The 22,144-nt window shown below is 33.0% G+C and overlaps 1 protein-coding gene across 1 annotated transcript in view; it reads right to left on the reverse strand.

The window, feature by feature from the left end:
* CNTNAP2 (contactin associated protein 2) overlaps window positions 1-22,144 on the reverse strand; it is a 2,968,630-nt gene that overhangs the window by 2,813,572 nt on the left and 132,914 nt on the right. The window lies entirely within an intron of this gene.

Here is a 22,144-nt window from a genome sequence, read left to right on the forward strand (position 1 = left end):
ACAAAGAAAAATGACAATGATAACATATTTTGAAATAAACAAATGAAAACCTAATAATGTTTGGGGATTTCTGGGGGAAGGTGATTTAACAGAACTATGAGCATGATCAAAATGTGCTGTCTTTCAAGTTGTTTGCTACTCTTTAATATATAATAAAGTTATATTATAGTATTATAGTTCTTCTGTCTCCTTTTTCATAGGATGCAAATGCAAATATGAGGTAACTTTTTAGCAGTATGTATACCAGTCAAAATCTTAGAGGTTTGTTACAAGTTAAATGCTACAAATGACTTAGGAATTGAATGGTAGCTAACCATAATATCTAAATTTAGCTTTTCTTCTATATTGAATGATTTGTATGTGAAATTAATAGAATGTTAGGAATTTCTAATCCTAAGTCATATAGGTATCTGAAACAAGCACAAAAAACTTCAAATCATTTCCAGAAATAGGGAATTTGAAATATAGACTTAGTAATATCTTATAAGCACTGTCACTGGATTTGGCTTATATTGAATATGGAAGCTCACAGGTATTCAGTCTGCCTTTATTAAAGAAAGATTCTCAAATCATTGAATATTAGCATATGAGAGCTGAAGATAATAGTTTTATATTTAAGAGAAAAGATAGAAATAGAGAGAAGCTCACCAATCATGAGGCTAGAGGAAATGGGACTATCCTGTTGTCTGGTATCAAGCAAAAAAAAAAAATAATAAAACAAACAGAAAACAAAATTAAAAACAGAAAGGATTAGTTCCTGACAGGGATAATAGACTGTATCTAGAACAGGTACAATAAGAATAACATCATGACACCAAGAACCCCATAGTATGGTAAAATGTGAGTTCTCCTTCCACATGGGTTTTTTGTCCTTCACACATATATATTGTCTAACATCTTCAGCCTGGTCTTAGGAATTCCTTTTATGTATACAACTCCATACTTTCTCCCTAAGTTTTTATCTCATCACTGATTTAGTAAATACACACAGACACACAGACACACACACACACACACATATTTGTTTAGGTTAACTCTAATGCTAATGAAAGAAATGTACATTTTTTAAATTTTATAAGATATGACTTCACATAAAAATAAAAAACATATTCTAGTATTTATATTGAATTAACTACAAAGAATAATTAAAGTGTTATAACAAATAGAATGATAAGATCACACAAGTTACATAAATGCATGGGTTTTTTGGATACAGAAGAACATTTGTTCAGTAAAATTCATACTTGTGCAAGTATAACATTTTTCATAATGTTAATTTGCTATAATAAAATCTTTCCAATTGGTATTAATTAATAAAATTTTATAGAATTATAACAGAGTTAAAGGGGACTTTGTATATCATTTAATCTAGGTCCCTAATTTTATAAATACCAAAACAGGACTACAAAAATTAAGTGACTTGCCTTGGTTGACAGAGCTAGTAAGCAGTAAGGACAGAAATCAAGTCGATGTCTTCTGACTTCAAGTGTGGTTTTCAAAAGCACCTATTTTTAGGCAATTCTTAAAGATCTGAGGGCATAATTATGTTTCAGCTCTGGTGGATTTGGTTCACATACAATTCTGACTTCATGCTCCCCCATGATTCCTTAGAAGATTCTGCTTCTTCCATAAAAACAATGATCAACAGAACCATCTGAATGAAATCTGGTTCTGTCCTTTACTCAGACATCCTCAACCATGGTAGCACTCAATATCAACATTTCCTATTCTTTTTGCCTTCTCTTTTGCCAGGAAAAACCTATCGTACCTTTTAATAAAAATAAATGAAATCTAAATCTTTCATGGCAGTTCTAATCTAATGAAGGGTCAGGGAAATAAAATGTCATGTTTCTTGTCATTTTCTCCAAAAGGCTTTGAAACAAACTTGTTCAGTGATGACAGAGTAATAATGAAAAGTGTGTAATGAAAACAGGACTCTGACAGGTTTTCAAATGCTTATGTGGAAATAAGAACAACAACTTTTCCATGGGAAGAGTGAACAGACTAAAAAAAAGAGTTAGAAAAGAATTAAATAACACAGAAAACAATATACAATGTACTAGATTAGTGGAGAAAGGTGACACAAGAATCATTAAGAAAAATAAATCAGTGACCTTGTAATCAAGATGAAATTTTTCTCTAGGAAAGGTAGAGATTTCAATAAAACTAAATCCACCCTATTCAGAAGCTTACTGAGGCTAAGAAATACATGGTGCATGACAGTTTCATTTCCTATGCGATTGCATGTCACACCAGCATTATGTTTAGGAAAGAAGAGGCAACTTTGTTAGTTATAATAGTGTGGAAAAGTTGGTTTTTAGAGGGGCAAGTTTAAGTCAAATATATCTGAGATTGGGCACCAAATGAACTTTCCAGAACTACAGCATTTTTGATTGGCTGGAGAGGATCATTGATCATTTTCTTATCATAAAATCTGATTTGATAATCTAATAACTCTTCATTCTAATTAGCCTTATTTCTATTTGTTCTTACTTTCACTTAAGGTAAACATTAAGGGCAAAAATAAAATTACTTCTATTTCCAGGAAGGAATAGCTCAAAAATGAACAAATGTTTAACATCAGTATTAGGTAATCTTTCTTACCATATGTAGTAAATATAAATCTATTATGCACATTTAGAAGTCAAGAAGAAGGATGAAAGCAAGAAAGGGGGAGAGGGAGAGAGGGAGAGGGAGAAGAATGAAAGAATGAAAGAAAGAAAGAAAGAAAGAAAGAAAGAAAGAAAGAAAGAAAGAAAGAAAGAAAGAAAGAAAGAAGGAAGGAAGGAAAGAAAGGAGGGGGGGTCAGGAAAACCTGAGCTCAAAAACAAACTCAGACACTGGTTGTGCACCTTGGGCAAGTCATTTGATCTCTAGCTTAGTTTTCTTAACTGCAAAATGGGAATGACAATAGCATCTATCTTTCAGGATTATTATAGGGATTAAATAAATTAATAGTTACATATCATTTATTGTAGTGCCTGTAGGAGTCTAATAAATGCTTATTTCCCTCCCTTTATTCCTTCTTATTTCCTTGTTTTATTCCTTTTTCTCTTCTTTCCTAGATAATACATACAGCAAGCAACAGAAGTGAGACTGAGCCCAGACCTTTGGATTTTGATTAGGTACTCTTTTCAAAGTCATTTTAGAATTAGGGAATTTCATGTTATCAACTTCTCTTCTGACTGAAATTATTTTGTAACAACATTCCTAGTCTATTTGAAGTAATATCAATTTGTATTTTACATCATTCAATATGGACCTCCCACAAGCTTTAAAACCTGAGATTGAGAAAGATTGATTAATCTTTCTATTCTTCAGGTCTCATGTTGACCAACATTTTCTATTGGTTTCCTTTTTTCTAATAATTTTCTCATCAAAACTCTTTTCCCCATTTCAAAATACTAACCTTTCAATGTGATTGCATCCATATAAAAATCATTGAAACAAGGTACATAATATCATTGAAATTATAGATGATAGAAAATGCTAGACAACAGACCTGTCAGCTATCTTTTTGAGCATATGCTAATTTTAGGTTCCTTTTTAAAAAATATGTCTAGCTTCATGCCATGCATCACTTTCCAAATCTCAGAAAACACAAAGAGATCAATTATCTCCACATGTCCATTGAACTCCAATTAGTAAATCATTTCAACACTCTAGATATATACCTTAGAAAGTAATTCAGAAAGGTGTTTAAAAACACAGTTGGAAGCAGTTCATTCTTTGGAAGATGAAGCTATATTCCCACATTCTCATGAACTGAGACATTCAGTGCAGTTGACTTTCTTATCTTTTAGAACTACTTGAAATGTAGAAAAGATTCAAAGAAATGTTAATGATAGATATTTCACATTGTCAGTTCAGTTCATATGAGCAAAGGTTCAGAGGAAGAAAGATTTTGGAAACTATGTGGGGTCCACATGGGGCTCTCAAGAAGAAGGATTTCTTTTTTTTTCATTTTTTTAGGTTTTTTTTTTTTTGTAAGGCAAACGGGGTTAAGTGGCTTGTCTAAGGCCACACGGCTAGGTAATTATTAAGTGTCTGAGACTGGATTTAAACCCAGGTACTCCTGACTCTAGGGCCGGTGCTTTATCCACTGTGCCACCTAGCCGCCCAGAAGGATTTCTTGATTGACAAGTCAGCTAGTGGTTGGTGTTTCATGAAAAGTCTACGTGGTCTATAATGAAGATCAGAAAATATTATCTTTGCTGAGATCCTGAAGTTTCTGGAATGGCCCTTCTTCTAATAATTACCATTTTTACATTGAGAGATACAACATGAAAAATGTGACATCATTCACCACAAAGATCTGATCATTTATTTAGACTGAGGTTGTAACACTTGCTAGGACTTGTCCAAATTCAGTCAATCTTTCAGTAAACATTTTAAATGATTTTCAGTTGATTAGGTTTCTGTTTTAGTTTTTCTCTTCTTTCTTTAGTGTTACCAATATAAGAATTCTTCTATATCAGGAGTGAATAGACCTATAATAACCCTAAAATCATTTGAGTCATGAAAGCTTTTCTAAAAGACCTTAAAGATCTTACCACTAAGAAGTATAGCATAGTAGGGACAATCTTCTACTCCTTCCCCCACTATCACAAATGTGCTGGTTAGGATGGTAAAATAATAAGACTTGTCCCTTAGCAAGATTATTTTGGTTTCTGTGTGGAGATTGAATTGGAGAGAGGAAAACTTAAAGATAAGGAGATCATTTTGAAAGCTGTTAAAAAAAAAGAGCCAGGGAGTGGTAATAAAGACATGAATTAGGGTAGCAGCAGTATCACCTGCAGAGAAGGGAATAGATACAAATGATGCCATGAATGTAGATGACAGGAATTTTCAACTGACTGCATGAAAGAAAATGAAAAGTCAAGGATGACTCTGGTCAACAGTAAACCTTTAAATGGTTTACTGTTCCCTCATAATAAGTAAGTCCATTCTCTGTTAATATAAAAATAATCTTTTTGTTTTATTTGAACACTAGAAAAATAGAATGTGATAAATTACTTGTCCTTTGTTTCTGTCTTTGTCTAATGGTTATTTAAATATACAGATAAATTATTGTTGTATTTATTTATGTATATTGTATAAATATGTGTATTAAATTCAACATATCAATTTGTACCTCATTTGTATAATAAAATCTATCATAAAAGGATTGGTATTTCTTCTTTTATTGCTCTTTATATTTTATATTATTATTTTTTTCTAACTACATGCAAAGAATGTTTTCAATTTTAATCCTTTTAGAAGCTTTTGAGTTCCATATTTTTCTGCTGTCCTCCTCCCTCCCTTCTCTCCATGGCAGTAAGAAATCTAATATAGGTTGTCCATGTAGAATTGTGTTTTAATAAATTTCCACATTAGTACTGGCAGCTAAGTGGCACAGTGCAAAGAGCATGACCTTGGAGTCAGGAGGACAGGAATTTGAACCTGGTCTTAGATAGTCACTAGTTGTGTGATCTTGGGCAAGTCACTTAACCCTGATTGCCTCACATCCAGTGTCTTCTACAGTCATCCTGATTTTTATCCAGCCACTGAACTCTGACGGTTCTTGATGAGAAAGTGAGGCTGGTGACTTAGTATAACAACCCTCACTCAAATCCATTCATGTGCTTATCATTGTATAATTACCCCTGATGACATGGTCTTCAAAAACAAAGGACAAACATCACCATCATCATCATCATTGATCATATGTGAAAGAAGAATTAGAACTAAGGGAGGATCATGAGAAAGAAAGAACATAAAATAAATTTTAAAAAGTGAACATAGTATACTTTGCACTGCATTCAGAGTCCATAATATTTTTCTCTGAATATAGATGGCATTTTCCATAACAGGTTTCCAAGGACTGTCCTTGATCACTGAACTGCAAAAAAGAAGCTAAGTCCATCATAGGTGCTCTTCTCACAGTGTTGCTGTTAATGAGAACAAAGTTGTTCTGGTTTTTCTTACTTTGTGTAGCATCAGCTCTTACAAGTCCTTCCAGATTTCTCTAAAGTCTGACCCTAATATTAACTATCCCAAAAAAAGATTAGTATTACTTCTTCATGTAATACAGTCAAATTTAAATTTTCACTTTATAGAAATTGAAAACATCTAAGATATCATGTAGTCTAATCCCCTTATCTAGAGAAAGTGCTATATGACCCTGAATTTCAAACCTAGGATCTTCCCCAGTCAACTTGTCATTATTGTCTTCCAAGTGTACCATTATCTTTTTTTTAGGTTTTTGCAAGGCAAATGGGGTTAAGTGGCTTGCCCAAGGCCACACAGCTAGGTAATTATTAAGTGTCTGAGACCGGATTTGAACCCAGGTACTCCTGACTCCAGGGCTGGTGCTTTATCGACTGCACCAGCTAGCCGCCCCTAGTGTACCATTATCTTTTATGGAATTACAAGTTCCTCCTTTCTCCCATCCCAAATAACCCTATAATCTTTATTTCCCTACTACCATCCTTTTAGCTCTAAAATTGTGAGCCTTTATGCTTCAGAACTTTGCTAAATAAGCAACTTTGCTAGTTTATCTCTACAGTCCAAAAAAATCTTTGTGGAAGGATTAACTGGTAAAAAAGAATGATTTTTTCCATAAAACAAACAGGTTGATGTTAAAAAAGTATTCATTAAGCACTTTACTTCAAAGAAATTTGTGCTGCTGTATTATGCAGCAGCTTTGAGGAAAAAGTCCACGTGATTAGAAATGATACCTCAGGAGTTGGTTAGATAATTTCTAAATTGCATTAGAATCTCTTACATTTTTCTTGTGCTTTCCAAAATTCTTTTATATCTTTTCTTTTTTTTTGTGGTAAGACAATGGGTCAAGAGATTTGCCCAAGGTCACACAGTCAGGATATTATTAAATATCTTAATCTGGATTTGAACTCAGTTCCTCCTGACTCCAGAGCCAGTGCTCTATCCAGGAGTTACCTAGTTACCCCAAAACTTCTTTTATTTCATGATATTGGGCTTTCTTTCAAGGCTACAGGTATGATTGTTTTCTAGTCTGTTTTTTTCTTTTCTACAATATTCTGTGCACCATAAATCACAATGTCTTTCAAAAAGTAGGTATTCAATAATGTCTATTGAATGAATCAAAGCTACATGGATCAATGAAGCAAATGAGTGAATAAAACAATCTGAGAATTCTCTGCTCAGAGAGGATGCTTTTCTTGTTCTTCAAGGTATTTATTGGGAAAGACAGTATGTGTATTTTTTTTGGCCTAATTCTATCTGGTGAATATTAGCCCCATGAAGGAGAACCACACTGTTATAAAAAATTTTCTACTGAAAAAATTCAATGCTGGGGGAAATTATTCATCTTTCATCCTAGAAATGACCTTAAAAATAGTACTATAAAGTCTAGAAAACACTATAAAAAGATATAAGTAGAATTAGTAGATTTAGTCATCACTATAAGGAGGAATTCCATACATGGTTTCAGAGTCATATAGGACTAGAGTTGTCTTATTTGACATTTCTCTATTCCTTTATGCAGGAGTCAGTCTCTTCATTTTGTAGATATTTAGAAGGCTATCATTCTAATAAAAGATCAGACTCCTCAAAGAGATATCTGAAAAGAATAATGATTGTTAAAAATAATAATCAGAATATTTCAAAATGTTAAGTGAATCTCACAAAACAATGGAGAGACAATCTCACCATTACAAGTTCATTAAAGTACTTATTCTAGTTTGGAGCCTTAGGTTTGGACAAAACACTATAAGGGAAGTCTAAAGATTTTGATGGTTTACTTTATTCATCTTTAGAAAGAAAAATTCCTAATATTTAAAAGGAAGAATTGACAGTAGGGATTGCTGTTGTTTGAAAATAAGGGAAAAGTAGATCTCCAAAGAATATGGTAAGTGAATAGTTAATTGAAAGATTATCTGAGAATTGGGTTTAGATTTCTGTGAAGTGACTTAAAACATGAGAATGAAATATTCTTAGCCAGTGATGGAGAAGATCTAATGAGTATACACATTTGCTAATGTCATCTCTGAGCCTTATTGGCTAATCTCTGAACAGTCACATAAAACAAGAAATGTGGAACAGGATTATCAATGTCCCAAGTTAAAAAAAAATGAGTTCAATTTTAACTCCTGACTTTGACTTACCTGAGAAGTTAGCAAGTTTCTCATTACCAGTGCTTTTCAAGAATGGATTGGTTGATTGTTTTTCGAGGATATTTCCATCTAGGTTCAGTTAGATTAGGTGATCTCTGAGATCCTTTCCAATTGCAAAGATTTAGATATTGATATTCTAAAAAATGTTGTCCTTTTTTGTACTGGTAATGACAGAATATGGTAGATTAGGAAGATCCATAGGAATATAGATTTTCAGTAAGAAAGAACCCAAGAAGGGCAGCTAGGTGGCGTGGATAAAGCACTGGCCTTGGAGTCAGGAGTACCTGGGTTCAAATCTAGTCTCATACATTTAATAATTAACCTAGCTGTGTTGCCTTGGGCAAGCCACTTAACCCCATTTGCCTTGCAAAAGAAAAAAAAAGAAAGAACCCAAGTGAGCATCTAGTTCAGCTTCCTCATTTATAGATGAGGATAACACAGGTTAAAAAAAAATCACTAGAGGTAATTTGTAACAATAGCATGTGCATATAATTAATCAGGTTCCAAGTCCAATGCTCCTACAATGATTAGAAAAAAATAAAATAATAAAACAAATCAGTGACAGCTGGGTAAGAGGATTTTCAAACTGACATTCATATTGTAAACCCTGCTGCCTTATTTTTGCAGACAGTAGGCTTTATTGACTTTAATACTGCAATGGAAAACTCAACTCTTGGTAAAAAAGATGAGGGCAAGAAAGAGGAATGAGACATTTTCAATGTATTGAATTGTCTTGTTTCACTGTATTTTTTAAAATTATAATGTTGAAATGTTCATGTTTGCTGCTGATTATTAAGTGAAATCAAATAAAATGCTATATAAATATTTTAAAATATACTAGGAAAAGACTAAGACTTGGATTCATGAGCCCTGGGTTTAAATAGCAAATCTGATATTTCCTGAGTGACATAGGCAAGTTACTTAACTTCTCTGAGTCAGTCTTGTCATCTATAAAATAGAAATAAGTTATATGGAACTAAGTTTATAGAATTGAGAATGAATTACTATACAAAATTAGCAAAGTATATAAATGTGAATTATAATTACTTAAAATTGAATTATTGAATTATGAGTTGCTTATTTTGTTTTGTTTTAAGAAAAGTAGCATTTTAAGAATATTTAGTGATTTTCCTTGTACAGTGTTTTCATTATCCACTGCTCAATTCTGTCTGCCCCTTAAAAATAAGAACTACCACAGGGAAATATGCTGAGAGAGAAAGAGAAATTTTATATGAATATTAATCTTTTTAAAATTGTGTGAAATGGTCCAGCAATCTGATAGATAAAAAGCTTTATTGTACTGATGCATGTGTGATTTGAAAGATAATTACATAAGATTAAACTCTCTTTGTCATCCAATCAGCAAAGAGGTTTTATCCATTTTTATGACCAGTAATAAACTTTGAGAATGAGAAGCTATACTATTAATCTCAAAGGCACTGACAGAAAAAAATACTAGAGATAAAGTTTTCCTTGTGGTTCTTATGGAAAAAATATATGGCCTCTATTTACTGGAATCATTAAAATATGAGATTCATTATTCATAAAATAAAGCAATATGACATGGTAGAAAAATAAGACAATAAGAAAAGAGTAAAGAAAGAATTATAAATCATATTGATCAAAAAATTGATGAAAATTTTTATAAAGAAAGCAAAGAGATAAAACAGATTTTGTTGAATGTGATGGAAGGAACTTTAAAGAATATTTAACCCACCCTTCATTTAAAGATAAAGAACATATATTGAGTAGCTTTGTTTATTCATGCCATATCTAGAAATATTATAACCAAAGCCTACTTAATGGAAAAAATCAAAATCACCTTGGATTCAGAAGACTATAGCTAAGACTGAAGTACATATAGGACAAGACCTTCATTTATATTTCATCATTCTATGGCCCCAGGATGAGCTTCTCCTAGCTGCCCCTTTTGTGAGGGGGTTAAGGAGAGGATGAGGGCTAGGATACCTGAATGATATACACAGATATATTCTTGTGCAGGAGTTCTGAGAATTTTCCTGAATTTACCTTATAGGTGGTTAACCATTATTGTTCAGTTGTTCAGTTGTGTTTGACTCTTCATGACCCCGTGAATCACAATAAACCAATATTGTCCATGAATAAGGCTTTCTTGGCAAATATATAGAGGTTGTTAAGCAGTTTGATCTCAACTCTTCCTTACTCTAGGCCCCTCACTCTATCACCATACAATGGATTAACCACACAATAGTAATGGGTGATTAGTAGATTCCTACCTCATTAAACTAACACCTAGTAGGTGACACTAGGGGTAGATAGATTATTTGACTTGGAATCCAAAAATTGAGACTTCAATTTTACCTCAGACATTGCAACATTACTTATTTCTATACTTATGATTAAGGTTATATGCAAAGGCAATTCCTTGGCATTCTTCAATATTATTGTTTTGGTCACTCAAGGCAGAATTAGGACTGAATGTATTAGTGTATGTATAGCTGCATGTGTGTGAAAGCACGCTTAGAGAACTTCTGTGCATTGTCTTTCTATCTTTTGAGCACTAAAATCTTTGTATAAGAACATGTTCTTGTATTCCAACCATGATTCATGGGTATGGAAATTTTTTAGTCAACATTAATTGAGTCTTTCGACTGCACATAGATAGTTGAAATTATCCCAAAATTTGACCTTGTTATTTTCAAAGCAAGGAGCCAAAACTGACAACAGTGATGCAGCGAGATGAATCCACCTGATTAAAAGAAAGGGAAGGGGGCAAGGAAAGAGAGATGAACTTAAACTTCTGCTACAACAAATAAAGGGGCAGCTAGATGACATAATTAATACAGTGCTGGGTCTCAAGTCAGGGAAACTCATCTTCATGAGTTCAAATAAGGACTCAGACAATTATTATCGCTGTGAGCCTGGGCAAATCACTTAGCCTCAGTTTCTCATCTGTAAAATGGGATGGAGAAGAAATTGGCAAACCATAAAACAAATAAGATTATACTGACTTGAGACTAAGTTTTTTTAAGTAATCTGTACCAAACATATTATCACCAGAATTACTGAATTTAATGGATGGAAAATCAATACCCTCTTAAATGCTTAGCAGATATTTACAGAGACTTATCATCATCATTACCCTCAAATCATGTTAAATTCATCTGTCTTGGAATTTAAAGCTTATATATACTTAATAAATTGTATAACTAGGGCTCTTCTTTTACGAAAAATATCTTAGGATGAAATCTAGGTGATTTTGGTGAATGACACAACTTAGCTATGAAGTTTAGTTTTGTTTTTTTTTTACTTTGTGGTACCTCAGCTTATATATTCTAGATAAATGAATTGGAAAGAAAAGAATCTAGACTGAGAAGGCTAAATTCTTATAGTTTTATGGACATTATCTCTCTGTGTGGATCTGCTAGAAGACAGGGTGATTTATTACCTGCCATTAGTCATCTACAAATTTTGTAGAAATGTAAGAAAGACAGATCCTAATTAGGGATCAGCAGCTTTAGGTACTCTTCAGTAACTTGTAGTCTGAATAGAAGTGATAGGACTGGGCTGGTTTGTTCCTGGGGTTCTTTCCAGCTGTAAAAAATCTATGATTCTGTGAAAAGTACAAATTTCTAATTTCCTGGGTATACATTTCAACCTTCAGAGTTTCTCACTAACTTTCAATTTTGGGGTGCTTGAGATAAATTTCATAGACACAACAACAAATAGTTTGGGAAAAAAACTTTTAAATAAATTTCTTAAAGCATTTTCTCTTGGGGAGTAGTGGATAGAGGGACTCAGACACACAGTGAGGCAGCTGTATTTTGGATGAAGGAGAGCTTACCAAGAGGTACCTTTACAATCTAGAATGAAAATAAAAGGACTCATTTCTCAGCTTTAACGTGATTTTGGAGGTTATCTATTTAATATACATCCATCAAATATAATCTCTAATGCAATCTGAGTCTTTGCTGAAGAAATTACCTTGTGGACCTAGAAAGAACTAGTTATTCTGAAAAGGTCATCTCTGTATAATAATATTTTGATGCTCTAAAACTTTATTAAACTGATTTTAGTCAATCAACAAGTTCTTTCTAAGTTTCAAGTATTGAGCTAAATAATCCAAATTTGTTAAATTATTTTAGTATAAATCCTTCCAGATTGGTTCCTATAATGTTTTGGTATTCTGAAGTGCCCTGCTTTTATATCTATTCCCTCTATTGAGAGGGAGAACCATCAAGTCTTACAATATATCCTATCACTGCATCCTAAGGTCCTCCAAAGCTTAGCCATGCTATTTCTCTGACACTTTAGACTTGCGGCAGTCATCTGATCTAATAAAGTAACATAAGAATCCCTAGGTTTTCTGCTGCACTTAAAACTTCCAGACCCTTCCATTTACCTTAAAACTGTATTTTCTTTTTTATGGAAGTGACACAGTCAGACAAAGGTTCTAAGAACATGAATTTGACAGTAGTGTGGAATTTAGATTGGGCAGGAGAGAGAGAATGGAAACAAGGAGGCAAATTAGAAGGCTATTATAGTGGTCCAAAGGAGAGAAGATATGGGGTTAAACTAGATTAGTAGTCATATGAGAGGATGGAGAAAGAGATTCTATAGACTTGTCAAATGATTGGATATGTAGGGTGAAGGAGACAGAAAAGTAGATTAATCTGATGTCAAATAGAAAGATGATAGTAGTCTCAAACTTAATGGGAAAATTAGGAATGGTGACAGGTTTTGGGAAAAAGATAATAAGTTCTTTGAATATACTGATTTTAAGATACTTATAAAATATCTAGTTTTTAATGTCCAAAAGGCAGTTGATGATACAGTTGTAGAGGAATAACCACAGATGAAGTTCCAGATCTAGGAGAACAATTTTAGTTCAGTAATAAATTCAGAATCTAGAACAAAACTAATGCAAATTGACTACTCATTGTAATTCCTTATCCTAGGGGGTTATTCAGTGAGATTTTAGCCAAGATCCAGGCTAGTTACTGTCAGAGTTAGGATTTGAACAAAATTCTTCTGTTTCTAATTATTTGTTGCTCCACATTGTCCTTCTTACTTTATGCAATTGGTTTAAGAAAAATGCACATTTAAAGCTAGAAGAGACTCATCAAGATTATTTGTTTCAACCCATCATTTTCCAAATGATTAGCCAAACTTTGAACAATTAAAATAGCAAGTTGCCTTAATAAAAAGGAGTCGACTCGTTCTGTATCCCACATATACATAAATGCATGCATATATGTAATATATGTATGTGGGTAATGCATTACAGAAATGTAACAAAGTGAATCTACTGATTAGATATTAAAAAAAATCAGTTATCTACATATACTCCCATTTTGGAAAAAATCTATTGGTGCTTAAAGCCACAAAGTATTTCATTTGAATATAGATGACATGAATAAAGACATAAAGTAAAATATGGTATAAAATATAGGCATGGAATAAATCATATTCTATTTGTTCATGAATCTGACAATTTAGAAGATATTTAAATTCATCAAAGGACAAATGATGAATGGATACACTTGCTGAACAGACTTGTGATATTTCATTTGCATTATCATATTCCATTTGACCAAGAAGAATCCAATAAGCATTGTGCAGAATTTCAACAAACACAATGGCATCATGGTTTTCAAATAAAATGGAAAAAAATTAAATTGATTCCTTAGAGATCTCTCAAATTTATATATGAAATAATTTTAGTTAGAAAAATAAACTTCTTCAACTCAAGGGATTCCTTGATTATTAGCAAATTAAGCATTACTAAAATCTAGTGTACATTCTCTTGAAGCTTTTCTCTCTATTATCGGTGTCAGTTACCCAAACTGTATAAGACCTACATGGGACAGGTTGCTATGTGCTCAGCTCAAAAGTCAACTCAGACAACATGAACAGCTTCCCAGGGTACCGATGAAATTTGTAGCTCTCATGTTTGAGCTCTTCTCTGCATTATTTGAAAGATCATAGATAATAGGAGAAATACAAAAGGATCAGGACAGCTAGATGATGTGGTGGGTAGAGTACTAGGCTGGAGTTGGGAAGACTCAACTTTCTGAGTTCAAATCTGACCTCAAACATTTACTAGCTATGTGCAGGGCAAGTTACTTAACCCTCTTTGGCTTAATTTCCTCATGTGCAAAATGGGTTGGAGAAGGACATAGCAACCCACTCCAGTATTTTTGCCAAGAAAACTCCAAATTATAGATGATATTTGGATGTAACTGAACAACAATAATAACAGTATCAGAAACATGCAAATATCCTAACTTTCAAAAGGTGTAAGTGTCTGAGATGAGATTTCAGCTCTAATCTTCCTGATTTCCAGTCTAGGACTCTAAGCAGTGATATAATCTAGTTAAATAGGTAGTAAGCTTATAAAAATTATGGACTACACAAATCTGGAAAGACAAATTAAAACACTGTATGACTGGGCTACAATTCAATAAGATCTTAGAACACTCATCAATTGAGTCAAGACAAATTAAATTTAAACACAATATGATATAAACACAGTCAACTACATTTAGAAGAGAATGGAACCTGCAAACATTAGACCAGTGAGAATGATTTGAATTCCTGGAAAAAATTCTAAAATTTATCTTCAAAGATTAGTGAATTCCTGAAAAAAAGACATAATACTAGTATAATTTTATAGAAGACTAACTTCATTTTCTCTTTTAAACGACTTATTGGGCTGGTAGATTAGAGGATTTCTGCAATAGTACTTTAAATTTTAACATAGCATTGGACATAGTCTTTGAGTTCTATTTGGGGAAAAGAGAGACACAGATCAGGTAGTAGTATAAGCTATAGTATTTAGAACTGGTTGAATGGTTGGAGCTAAAATAGCTATATTTAATGACTCAATATTCCAATATAGAGAAAATCTCCATTGAAATCACTTAGGTGTATCTATGCTTGCCCTGATGTTAACATTTTTATCCATCCCTGGGAAGCATTTGAAGAAACAATGGAAACACTGCTGTACTTGAAGTCAAGAATAATAGCTAGTGATAGCTAACATTTGTATAGAGTTTACTATGTGCCAATTCTTTGCTAAGAACTTTAAAATTTTTATCTTATTTGATTCTCACAACACCCATGACCTGGACTCATATTACGTTGAGTTATATTGAGCTTACTGTGCACTCGACTCATTTTTTTTAGATGAAACTTTCCTAGTGATGCTTCCACATCATTTTACAAGACGAGAAAATTGAATCAAACAGAGATTCACTGACTTGTCTAGGATTAGATAGTAAGTGTCTGAGATCAGATTTCAGCTCAAATCTGCCTGATTTCCAGTCTGGGACTCTAAGCAGTGATATAATCTAATTAAATAGGTAGTAAGCTTATAAAAATTATGGACTACACAAATCTGGAAAGACAAATTAAAACACTGTATAACTGGGCTACAATTCAATAAGATCTTAGAACACTCAGAAATTGAGTCAAGACAAATTAAATTTAAACACAGTATGATATAAACACAGTCAACTACATTTAGAAAGGCAAAGTTTAGGCCTAGGGAGATGACAAGGAAACTATGCCCTTTACTATCTTCAATTCCAGTCATTACACCTTAGAGAAAGTATTTATAAATGAAATATATCAAAAGGAGGTTATATTGTAAAGCAAATGGAGTCCTTCAAAGACATACCATAGATCGCATGAAAACGTAAAGTGCCATAGTGGAGGGAGTGCTGGACCTAAAGTAAATGAGATCTGAGATCGATCAAATCCTGCCTTGTTTACTTACTATGTGATCTTGGCCAAGTCACTAGACTTTTCTAAGCCTCAGTTTCATTATGTGTAAAATGGGAACAATAAAAACATCTAACTCACATAGTTGTTATATGACTTCATAAAATATAGAAAGACTCTTGAAAGATATTTAAAGGGCTTTGAAAGGTATGTAAAGACCTTTGAAAACTTTAAAGTATCATATAAATGTTAGTTATTTTCAGAATCTGCATAGAGTACTAGATAGAATCAGGAAGACCTAGGCTCAAAGCCAACTTCAGACACATAGGTTATTCTGGGTAAGTTACCTAAAACCTCTTGGAACCTCAGTTTTTTCCAACTCAAATAATTTGAAATCAATGACCTCTGTAATTCTGTCCAGCACCAAACCTTTGATACTCTAAGCAACTCTGTCTCATTTAAATACAATTCACACAGAGTCAAGATATCTTGAATGTGATATCATTGATCTTCAAAAACAAAGGAAAATAACAAATATAAAGTATTTAAAGGTCTTTCACAAAGAAGAGAACCTGAATGATAATGATTGGTCCCTAAGTGGACAACCAGGACTAACTGGTAAAATTTACAAAAGGCTATATTTAGACTTGCTTTAAGGAAAAGCTGACAAGAAATTAGAGTTATTCAAGAGAGGATTAGACTGCCTCAGGTTGGAGTAAGTTAATCCTCATAAGAGATATTTGCAAGACTGGGTAAAGACTTGCCATCTCTATTATGGAAGTCTTGTTTAGGTAAGAAGTCATAAAGGATGACTTATGAGCTCCTCTATGACTCTGATTCACTTTCATATAACTTTTAGAGCAAAGGGAGTATGTTTGCATGTGTGTGTATGCATACATATGAATATGTGTGTATGCATACATGTGAATGTGTATATATATATATATATACATACATACATATAAAAATTTACAACTATGGGCAGAGTAATTTGTTTTTTAATTTTCAAGGAGAACATCTTAATTGTCATGCAAGGTTTAAGAAATATTCTCCCAATCCAAGCTAGTTCCAAAAGAGTTACACCTGTCATTTCTAATATATTCTGTATTCATAATGGGTAACAGATGCAAATTGGATAAGTGATATTTGCTCAATCACATCTTAATAGTAATTTACTAATTGATAGAGGGATGTTGAAAATAAATTAATGAGAGAAGTGAAAATCTGTAACATTTTTCTTGATTTTCTTTTATTAATTTGGCAAATAGAAATAAATGAAAAATTCCCTATTTGCTTAGTAAACATTCTAGACCATGTGTTGACACCATGCTTGAGTAATAATTGACAAACAATATAAATATGTCTTTAAGACATATGGCATGAGAGATTCAGAGGAAGGCAAGAGGGAGAGTGATCAAAAGGTGCAATGTATCTGGTGATTAGCATAATGGCCTCCCATCTAGCTGCCCAAGATTTCATAGTCCCGAGAACAATCAAATATCAATCACCATTCTTTAAAAAAGTAAAAGGAAATATCAAATAAAAGCCAAAACACATCATGTTAAGTAGCAGGTTTCCCAGGATAGACCAAGAGGACTATTACCTCAATAAATTTGGACTTTTTACCTGGCAAGCTAATAGAATCCATAAAAATGGTCAAAATGAAAGAATATACAAGTGAATATTAATTGGGGAAAAGAATCAGATTCTGAAAGAGAAAATCACTAGAGTTATCTAATCCTTGTGCTTAAATTCCTTAAGGAGATGAATAGGTATGTGAACAAAAGGAAATGAGTGGATGTAATTTATTTAAACTTTCAAAAAGCCTTTGACAAGATTCCTTGCCAATGGTTATTTAAAAAAAGAAGAAAATTCATCATGGAAGAATGTTCTTTCATGAACAGAGTCCTGACTCAGAGACAAGAAAAAGCTATTAACATTGTCTAGCTCATAGTAGGCAGAAAAATGTTAAGGGTGTAGAACTTACTAGATCTTTGTAGAGAGAGGGTGTACATCAGTATGTCCCCAAAGAATAACACTCATTTGTTAATTTATTTAATATACTGAATTCTTACTCCCTGTGTTAGAATATTTATAGGTGCTATAATGGAAATATAGAGCCAGTTTCTCCCAACAAAGTTTTCAATGTATCTGGGAAGAAATGTTAAGCAATATACAAACTGCAATAAATAATAATATAAGGAAGACATGATTAAATCTTAAATTTTTGATTCCAGATACAGGTGCATCATGCTGGGACTTCAGTATCAATATAGTGATGAGTAAGAGTAAGAACTCTGAAATATCTTGAAATTCAGCTGGTGACTCTTATTTATTGAAAGATAGTAATTGAGCCTATAATCACCAGCAGCAAGGATATTCCCATACTGGTGATCTGACATTAATTTGTTTTCTTATATTGGTGCTCTGAAAAGATCAAGTATTCTGACAATGAAACTGCATAATTTTCTCTATTGGATCTTTACAAGCCTAGTCTTTAAGAAGCTTAGAACTCACTGGGAATACTACTTCTTATAACATTTGTGTGCTTGCTTATTTTCTCATGATCTACCCTAAGAGGTCTATTTCCAAAATGGTGAATTCTATATGAAAATCCTCATAACAGTAAAGCTGTAGATTGTAGGAAACAACCAGAAATCTTGCTCAAGAAATTCACACTGATTAAGAAAAAAAGCCTAAGATAAATTATTGCAACTAAACTAGATCACAAGAATCTATTTTTTACAAGATTTCTATTTTTTTCCTTCTCCATGGATATAAAATCAGTGACAATGGAAGCAGGCTTACATTTACTAAGTCAGTCAAGCAAAGAAGCCAATTTAATAGGAATAGTCGATCAATTGTTATTAGTTCATTGATTAGCTGAACCTATTTGGCTATAGTGTAAAGTACAGGATGGAGATTATTGCTGCAATTGGAAAGATAGGTTGGTGCCACATTGTTGTAAAAGGCCAAAGAGAAAAGACAAAAAGAGAAGTTTATATTTGATCCTGAGGACAATAGGAAATCACTGGAATTTACTAAGTAGGGAATGAATTGGTTTAACTGGCATTAAGAAAATCACTTTGAGACTTGGGGCAAGGAAAACAATTAATTAGAAGGCTACTCTAATATTCCAGGCAGGAGCAGATAATGACCTGAACAAAGATGATGACTGTGTTAATAGTATAAAGGGATATTAGAGATGTTGTGGAGATAGAAATTGTCTCCAGCTAAAAATAAAATGATTTGAATAGGAAAAAAGGGAAAAACAAAACAAAGAAATGCCCAATTTCTTGGTTTTGTGTTTCTTCACCCATATTCATCACCTTCTGAAAGTATTATACCTTATCAATATACCTTCAAAAAATAGGTACTCAACTGGAATTCTCTTCAAGTACTCTTCAAGAGACTCACTTTACATGGCAGAGTAAAATAAAACAAAGTCATCATGGTGGATGAGACATGTTTATGTTTATTAATGTCACTTAAATACTTTAGTTTTTTCCTTAACACTAAATCATACTATTTTATTGAGTTTTCTGTCTATTTTAAGACTACTGTCACAAGAATTGGTTCTAGTCATCTGCCTCTCACCCTTTACTACCTACCTGTTCAGCACTTCATATTTATGCCCAACAACATTAAGGACATGAATTCTCATAATAAAATTAACTACTGACATTTGGCATTTCTTCTCCCATTAGTATCCTCTTTCTTTCTACCACAGAGGCTTTCCATCCTACTTACAGGAGAAATTGTCTTTATATATTGCCTTCTCCTATTAGAATGCTAGGTCCCTAAGAATAGGGATTAGCTTACTTTTTATTCTGTATCACCAGCAATTAGAATTAAACTTTGCACATATTAAGTTTAAAAGAAAAGTTTTATCACTCATGTATATATTCATTCATTTATTTAAAGATTAGACTAAAAGATAACTCTAATAGAAATGCAGTAAGATCAAATATCCTTCCCCATGGATATATAATTAAAAGATATGAACAAAACATTCCCAAAAGAAAAAATGCAAGTCATTAACAATTCTATGAAAGAAGGCTTGAGTTACTAATAAAAAAATAAATCAAAACATCCTTTTGGTTTCATTTTATACCTAGTAAATTGGCAAAGATGACTAAAAAATGTGAATAACCAACATTTCATGAGTTGTAGAAAAAAAAATCACTACTGCCTTGTCGGTTGAGTTCAGAACTGGTCCAACTCTTTTAAAAAGAAATTGGTATTGGGGCTGCTGGGTGGTGTAGTGGATAAAACACTGGCCTTGGAGTCAGGAGTACCTGGGTTCAAATCCAGTTTCAGACACTTAATAATTACCTAGCTGTGTGGCCTTGGGCAAGCCACTTAACCCCGTTTGCCTTGCAAAAAAAACCTAAAAAAAAAAGCAATTTGAAATCATGAAAATAAAGTGAATAAAAATATACATGTCCTTTGATACAGAGGTTCCACTTCTAGCATCCAAGAACCTCAATGAAAAAAACAAACAAAAACTGGCCTACCTATAATAAAATATTTATAGAAGAACATTTTTGTGGTAGCAAAGAACTGGAAATAAGGTAAATAGATGTACACTAGTGGGAAGAAAGACTAGACAAGTCATTATATGAATATACCCAGATGGTATAATAAGAAAGAAGTGATATGATGCATACAGAGAAATATATAAAAACTTATAATAAATGATTCAAGTGAAGCAAACAAACAATGCACACAAAAGCTATAATGATATAAACATAGGAAGAGTGAAACAGCTAGAACTGAATTTATAATGAGCAAGCTCTTGGTCAAAGAAATATAAGGAGGCAATTCTCTGAAGAGATTGGAGACTGAATATGGAACACTGAAAATGTTTGGAACACTAAAAAGCTTGTAATATATTCATTAGTTTTGCAAAATATTTATTTCCTACTTGTCATAAGGGAAAGTTTATTGGAGGGCTTATCCATTCAATAGGGTTTTACTGTTACCTCCTACTATCATGAAATTTAAGCTCTGGCTACTTCATCCACCTGCAGGCAGTCTTGTAGATTTACTGACTTTTTCCCCTCATTTTCAAGGAACCTAGGCTGAAAAGTCCCTCAACTCCTCCAAAAGCCATCATCATCATCATCATCATCATCATCATCATCATCATATTTTTTTTAGGTTTTTGCAAGGCAAACGGGGTTAAGTGGCTTGCCCAAGGTCACATAGCTAGGTAATTATTAAGTGTCTGAGGCCGGATTTGAACTCAGGTACTCTTGACTCAAGGGCTGGTACTCTATCCACTGCACCACCTAGCCACCCCCATCATCATATTTTTTTTTCAGGTTTAAATAGGACATGCAGAACAGAGCAATGACATTTATGAGATACCATTTTGACCCATAGGGATAAACATGCCTAGAAAGTTGTCCTGCTCCAATATGTTTAAAGGGATAATAAGTTTATTATATATCTGTGTGAAGTTCATTTAAGTGTACAGATTCTCACAGTTTTTATTATAATAATCCCTGAATCTTTGACAGACTTTATTGTACCAGATTAACTTAATTCATTTCCTATTGTGGGGAAGGGCAGTTGGGTGGCACAATCAATAAAAGATTGGGTCTGGACATCTTTCTGAGTTTAAATCTGACTTCAGATACCTTCAAATTTTGTGACTCTGGGCAAGACACTTCACCCTGTTTGCCTCAGTTTCCTCATCTATAAAAATGAACTGGAGAAGGAAATAGCAAACCATTCTAGCATCTTTGCCAAGAAAACCCTAAATAGTATCATAAAGAGTCAGACATGAATGAAAAAGATTGAAAAACTACTAAACAACAATCTGGCACATCATTCCAGTATTTTGCAAATAAAATACTAAATGGAGTCACATAGACTCAGACACTTACTTTCTGTGTGACCCTGGGCAAGTCACTTAACTTTATTTGCCACAGTTTCCTCATCTGTACAATGAATTAGAGAAGTAAATAGCAAACCAATTCAATATCTTTGCCAAGATAAACCCCAAATAGGATCACAAAAAAGTCAGACATGAATGAAAAAGACTCAACATCAACCAGAAATAGTGAGGAAAGGGTAAACTAATGACTAAAAGTCAAAGAAGTGACTTATTCAGAAACTATTTGGGCAAGAAGAAGAATCTATTTTATCTCCCCTTCAGAAAAATGGTGTCCTGTTTTTATAAATATTGCTCTGGTCATATAGTTTAACCCTTTCATTTTGCAGGTGGAAAAAATAAGATAAGCTAAATGAGTTGCCCCAGATCCCAGGTAATAGAGTAAACATTTGATCGCAGGTTC

This window comes from Macrotis lagotis, chromosome 7 (assembly GCF_037893015.1).
Source record: "Macrotis lagotis isolate mMagLag1 chromosome 7, bilby.v1.9.chrom.fasta, whole genome shotgun sequence".
Taxonomy (NCBI): domain Eukaryota; kingdom Metazoa; phylum Chordata; class Mammalia; order Peramelemorphia; family Peramelidae; genus Macrotis; species Macrotis lagotis.